Consider the following 7,448-nt stretch of genomic DNA (forward strand, 5'->3'; position numbering starts at 1 on the left):
TCTGTCTGTCTGTCTAACGCTCTGTCTGTCTGTCTGTCTGTCTGTCTATCTATTTATCTATCTATCTGTCTGTCTGTCTGTCTAACGCTCTTTCTGTCTGTCTGTCTGTCTGTCTGTCTGTCTGTCTATCTATCTATCTATCTATCTATCTGTCTGTCTGTCTGTCTAACGCTCTTTCTGTCTGTCTGTCTGTATATCTATCTATCTATCTATCTATCTATCTATCTATCTGTCTGTCTGTCTGTCTAACACTCTTTCTGTCTGTCTGTCTGGCTGTCTGTCTGTCTGTCTATCTATCTATCTATCTATCTATCTATCTATCTATCTATCTGTCTGTCTGTCTATCTGTCTGTCTGTCTATCTATCTATCTATCTATCTGTCTGTCTGTCTGTCTAACGCTCTTTCTGTCTGTCTGTCTGTCTGTCTGTCTGTCTGTCTGTCTGTCTATCTATCTATCTATCTATCTATCTATCTATCTATCTGTCTGTCTGTCTGTCTAACGCTCTTTCTGTCTATCTGTCTGTCTGTCTGTCTATCTATCTATCTATCTATCTATCTGTCTGTCTGTCTGTCTAACGCTCTTTCTGTCTGTCTGTCTGTCTGTCTGTCTGTCTGTCTATCTATCTATCTGTCTGTCTGTCTAACGCTCTGTCTGTCTGTCTGTCGTTTATCTAAGTTTCTTTAAGAAATGCACAACAATAAAATGTGTAAAATTACATTTTATTTTGTAAGAGCCACAGAAATAAAAACAGAAGAAATACAAAAATATATACATTCAATTATTTTTATTGAGTTACTATTACAGTATATATTTCTAAAAACCACAGCTATTCATTTTAAGGGAGGGGGGGGGGGGGGGGTACATGATTTTAATAGTAGGCTACAATAAATCCTCTTTCTTACACCACAATCAAAAGAAAATTAGAGGCTACAAGCCTACAGTCATTTTTGCATACGTTTAAAATCTCTCATTTATTACTTCATATGTACTTGTGCATTAGTTTATTGTTCTTGTGTTTTGATTCTTAAGTGTTAGTGTTGTCCAGACATAATGTCAGTAATCAAAGCACAGCATGTGACAGATAGTGAGGACAGTAATGATATGGACGCAGTGCAGACTAGTGTAGGCGCAGTAGCTCTCCATATTCAGAGCACGTATCTAATGTGTCCAGGCAAGTGCAATGTCATTAGACTGACCACTGCACTGTTGTGTTGCATCCCATTAACTTTAAACACTGCTGGTCGTGGAGTCAGGTCACCTCTAACCGTCCCTATGATTTCTCGCTTCACAGTTTGAGCTGTGGACAATTAATGCATGCTGCTTGAATACTTCATAGCTCATCAATGAGGGATCATTTATCACGGCTACAGGGAGAAAAACAAACATGGTGTGGACAAGATGTAAATAGTAGAATAATTCAAAATAGGTTGCATTAACAAACAGAGCATTTTGGCCATACGCAAACATATCAGTTAAACTAATTAGATTCACGACCTAATGTGATTGTGAAATGAAGTCTGTTATATTTGAGATATTCCAACAGAGGGCAGTATTTGGCAAATTAGACAACATGTTATGGCGAATGCCTGGATTTCTGTAGGCCTCTATTGTGTATAAATGACTAATCTTAACTGGTGTAGAATGCATGCTCAAATATTAAATATGAATTTCAAGGCATTACATTTTAACAGAATAGGAAGATTTAGCATGAAAATGTGAACTTGTGAGAGTGAAAAAGTCGAGTCAAACCGATAAGATCAGCAGGGGCGGTTGCTGTACAGAACAGGTATCCTGATATTGAACAGGCTGTGAATGCACTGATAAAAGAGCACTTTTGGGTCGATTGTTTCTGCAATGTGCCAGATAGAGGCTGGATGTTATTAAGATAAGAATGGATTAGTCGGGTAGATGAGAAGACTCCAGCCGAGTGCTGTTGAATCTAGCAAGAACACACTGGATGACAAACTCATGCAGGGGCAACAAGGTCTAACGGTTTGGCATTATCAAAATCACTTCACTGCAGTATAAAACACCAGTAAAGTGGCTGTAATGATGCTAAAGAAAAATCCACAACATGCATTTTCCGGAGAGGGGTCAACCTCTACACAAGGGAATTCATGCACTTCCTCGCATTGCCTTGGAAACATGGGCTGTAATAACAGGTTAGCGGACGCCTAAAGTACAGCATAATTATTTTGTTGTGCATGTGATTAAAAGTGCTACTGCAAGGCACTTTTGGGAAGTGCAGCTTAGCGGTTGAAGATCCTGGCTAATAGCCCGAGTGTTGTGGGTTGAGACCCTGAGACCTTGTGCAAAGCACTTTGTTGTACTAGGAGAATTGGAGTCACTTTGGATCAGAAAGAGTCTGCTAAACGGCAAAACCCTTCTGAGATCAATTTTCTGTGGTCACTTTTAGAAAAAAAGGTTCTATATAGAACCCTGTGGTTCTTTACTCAGAACCCTTTATGCCAAAAAGGTTCTATATATCTGAAATTATTGCTTAATACATGTTTAACAGGCAATTAAAAAGATTTCTAGGGATAAAATATGCCGTATGTTTAATTCATAAAATTTAAATTATTAAAAGTACATTAATTAAGTAAAAAGAATGAATTAATAATTGTATTTTGATTGCATCTTATATAACAGGTGGTTGAATGGGCTGAAAAATAAGAGGGTTTGAAAGATTTTTCATTGAAATAATGTGCACCAATAATACTTTTCACAATCTGACCCAAGAGTATGAATTAAGAAAGCAAGAAAGGTTCATTTGATTCTTGTTCTTCACAGTATTTTGACCGCTTAGCTTACAGAGCTTAGATTTAAGACCAAGGCTTTAATTCTAGGTTATTCACAAACTAATTGGCCGAACAAAAAGTTAGGTTCTGATTACAGGGTGTACTTTGACTGATGGCCTCTCGCCGTCTCCTTGTTTTGCACCTTGTCTGATGAGTTAAATTCGAGCAGTAAATCTCCTGAAGGGAACATAGCAGTCAGTCAGGATTGGAATGAGTGTGTGATGGAGGGCAGGTCACCACACCATGACCAAGGCTCATGAATCTGCCAACAGCTGCTTGCACAAAAGATGGACGTCCTCAGCATTCGTGTCGCTCACCTCCAGCAAGCAATTCCTTATCCCTAACTCAAGCCATCATAGTAAGTCGCATTGATTTGTTATGGTAATTTTGTGCATATATTCACCTAATATGGAAATGCATTTGGTTATGTGAAACAATCTGGCTCATTTGAACATAAATTTGGAGTAATGTAGTATAGTTATAATACGTTTCTTTTAATAACATCATGTGCAAAATTTTCTACATGTATTGATCAATACATAATTGAATGCAGTTACTGAAACAGCCAAAAAAGGTTATACAAATGTATATAAACACACAGGGCCTAAAATTAACACTCGCCAAGTGCCAAATGCCAGTAATTGCCAGTTGGCCGGTAACATTTTTATGAATTCTTCTAAAAATGCAATATTGTAAGAATGTGAAGGAACATAAACAACGCTCGGGACAGTTGATGAGCCAATGCTGCATCGTCACAAAAATGTAAGCACAAGACGACACGAAAGGGAAGTCCATTTATTACTCATGCGAATACTGAATTGAGCTCTCTTTCACTTCCACAGTCTTCTTGCCCTTAAACAGACATTTTGAAAATGTCCATCTTGGCATGTATCCTTGTAAACACGGTCAGTTATGTTTTAAGTGAACGTAAACTGTTGAGAAAGAATATAGCATAATAGCATGTGTATCAGTATATTGTATTCGTGCATTAGGTCTTAAAGTGACATTAGCCTAATATACCTGTTGCTGTCTGTGTTATTAATGTTAATCAAATAACAAAAGACAAAGACAAACCACTCACTGCTCTAGACTGAATAACTTTTGCATCTTTAATAAGGACTAATTTCTGTTTCATGGCTGGTGAAAAAATATTTTATGAACGGTAAATTTTCTTCGATAGTTAACCCAAAAATGAAAATTCTGTCATTATTTACTCACCCTCAAGTTGATCCAAACCTGTATGAGTTTCTTTCTTCTGTTGGACTCAGTAGAAGATATTTTAAAGAATGTTGGTAACCAGTGATGACAAAAATTTCATTTTTGGGTGAATTATCCTTTTAAGTCACCGCTCATTAGCAGGTGTGGCAAAAAGTTAATTTTAAGCCCTATACACACACACACACACACACACATACAAACTGAAGGTTTGTTGAGTTAAAATGGCATAATGTTCAAAATCACAGGCAAGAGGTTTGATATAACATTCATTTAGACAAGTTATGTAATGTTATGTTTGTTCAAGTCACTAACCCTAGTAATAAACTTCATTGCATATCTCGTCCTGCATCATTTCTGCTACATGAATGATATCTCAAATCATGACAAGAGCGGTACGTTTACTTTTCTAAGCTATCAGACTTTTTTTTCACCTGGCGGATGATGAAATGCATGAAAACTCTTTGAAGTTAAAAGTGAAACTTCACCCCATCCACAACACCCTAGCAACCATGCCCCGGCAACCACCCATAACATCCTAGATGCTCATGAGTTTTACAAGCACGCACCACTCACATTCACTCTGGAAAATGTCCAAATCCAGTTTGATTGTCACCATTTAAACAGCATTTGCTCGAGTGTTGACATTAATACATGCGGCTGCACAGCAGCACTGATTTCCTGGAACCAAGATGCATGCTTATTAAACGTAAATTTCCACGAATTTCCAAGCGGTGTCGTTCGCCTTTGCACTTTAATCTTATGTAGCACTCTAAACTCTTATTAAAATAAAACCTCTCCTGCATATAGGCTTTAATGTGAAGTTCTAACTGAATCATGAACCTGCGGCCTCTAATGTGACTCGAAGCAAAGATGAATGCTCTTGGTCTCAGATGTCTGCTTGCACTTATTACTGGCTTCATGGCTTGTCATTTGAATGCTCAGGCACCTGCAGGCAGACTGAGGACTCGGCTCTTCTTGGCAAAACGTGTCTAATTGTGTACCAGTGCAGGGAGAACAAATTCAGTCATTAGAGATTTATTTGCCATGCTGTGTAAGGCCGGGGATTGACTTCGCTCAGGTAAATACTTCACTGTCTCAATGATTAGGAACATAGAAAAAACAAGCTTTAAAAGCTTTTTAATTAAGCTCTTAAGGCGGAACTCGTATCTTAAAAGAGCAGCTTAGCTGATATTTGTTAAAAGTCCATTATTTAAATGAGGTTTCTGCTGATGAACTAATATTTATTGCAATGATATTTGGTTTTCTGAGTAATGCTTGTTCTTTTATGAGTCTGGTTGTTAAATAATACAATAATGCATATAAAATCGTTTTTTTTACTGTGCCATGTTTATTTGAATTGTTCAAAAATTAATTGCTTTTTATTAATATTATGTTTTTTTTATTATGTGTTCAGATTTGCACAATTCTGGTGTATAATTCCCACTTTTCACAATCCAATCCAAGTCCCATCACACTTTTTTTTTTTTTCAATTGAATGTGGCGTTTCATTTAGAAATGCATCATATTATCAAATGCATCATAACGTGAATGGTAATTCATGTTGATTTTAAAGGTGAAGTGTGTAAATTCTGCACCATATTTCTGTCCTAAATTGTAAATGATTAGTGCACAGGCAAGCATACTTTTTTATGGGTTTGTTCAGATCAGTAAAGGAATAGTTCACTGTCATAATTTACTCTCCCTCAAGTTGTTTCTTTCTTCTGCTGAACACAAAAGAAGATATTTTGAAGAATGTCGGTCACCAAAACAGTTGATGGACCCCATTGACATCCATAGTATTTTTTTTTTTTCTACTATGGAAGTCAATGGGGTCCATCAACTGTATGGTTACCGACATTCTTCAAAATATCTTCTTTTGTGTTCAGCAGAAGACAGAAACTCATACAGGTTTGAAACAACTTGAGGGTGAGTAAATAATGACAGAATTTTCATTCTGAAGTGAACTATTCCTTTAAGTAATATGCTTACTTTAGCAGGCAGCACTAAGCTGAATACACTTTTTTTTTGCAGAACTGAGCATAGACACACTCATCTTGTTTCTATATCCATCTAAACCTGCGTAGAGATCACCCTGCAGAAGTTCATCGTCTTTAATGGACGACCGTAATTAGCAGCCATTCACCCATGTTCCCTATTGTGAGCTAAAGGTTGTTCTCATTCTATTCTGGTCTCTAGCATTTATCCCTCGACTTGTGTTATGATGTGCTAACTGATATGGACAGCTGGGCAGTTCTGCACCAGTGCTGATCGTCGCCACCGGTGGCTCTCGCTTTCTCTAATATCAGCTAATTACAGTGGTTAATCAGGCTGGTAATGAGTATGGGCACCATGCCATTTCAATCTGACACCGGTGGGAGTGAAGCTCACTTCCCTGCCAAGCTGATGTCAGTTCCTGCCAGCTCCCCGACTGCGCCGCGGTCCTCAGTCCACCTGGCCTGTGAATAATGAGAGGCCAGCGGACATTAACCTGCGCTGCTCTTCCAGATTTGGACTACCTCTGTTTAACAGGTGCTGTGAGGTGAAATAAAGAGGCTAATTTTTTTTTTAAAAAGGAAGTTTTTATTCTGGTTCACTGTAATGCTATTTACAAACCACATAATTCTAAGTGTTAAACATTGGCTCATATGTCACACACACACACACACACACACACACATTCTTGTACATCTATCTTTATGGGGACACAATGCATTGCACATTGCAATGCACAATATCATTGACACAATGCAATCTCCAGCCACTTACCCTAACCTTACCCATCACAACTAAGTGCCTGACCCGAACCCTGACCCTAAACCGACCCTTAACCTAACTATAACCTTATCCCTAAAACCAAGTCTTGACCCTCAAACAGGCCTTTAAAGGCTCTCAGAAAGTCAGGACCGGCCAAAATGTCCTCACTTTACTCTCTTTGTCCTCACTCCAGTGGTCTAAAACTCAAACTGGTCCTCACAAAGATAGTTGTACAAGTACACACGCACACACACACACGTTGTGTTATGGGGACTTTTCATAATGATTTTTATGCTGTACAATCTACATCTTCTGTCCCCTTTACACTAACCCTACCCATCATTTTCAAAAAACAACAAAAAACCACTTAGTATGAGTATGAATATTAGCTGTTTTCCTCATGAGGACGCAAAATTTTCCACACAAGGACAAAGATTTTGGATATTGCCATCTTGGGACATTATGTTCCCATAGGGTTTACCAGGCTACACATACACACACACACACACACATATATATATTACTGATAATTGACCCTCCTCTGAAAGCTCCTCTTGATTTCTCCTAAAAACACCCATCATCAGGCACAAGCGTCTCTCGATCGCCCCTCCTCCTTTACATCCCTCCTTCTCTCTCTCTTCCTCTGCATTTTCCTCACTCACTCACTCAGTCAGTC

Source organism: Squalius cephalus (assembly GCF_949319135.1).
Source record: "Squalius cephalus genome assembly, chromosome: 22".
NCBI lineage: Eukaryota > Metazoa > Chordata > Actinopteri > Cypriniformes > Leuciscidae > Squalius > Squalius cephalus.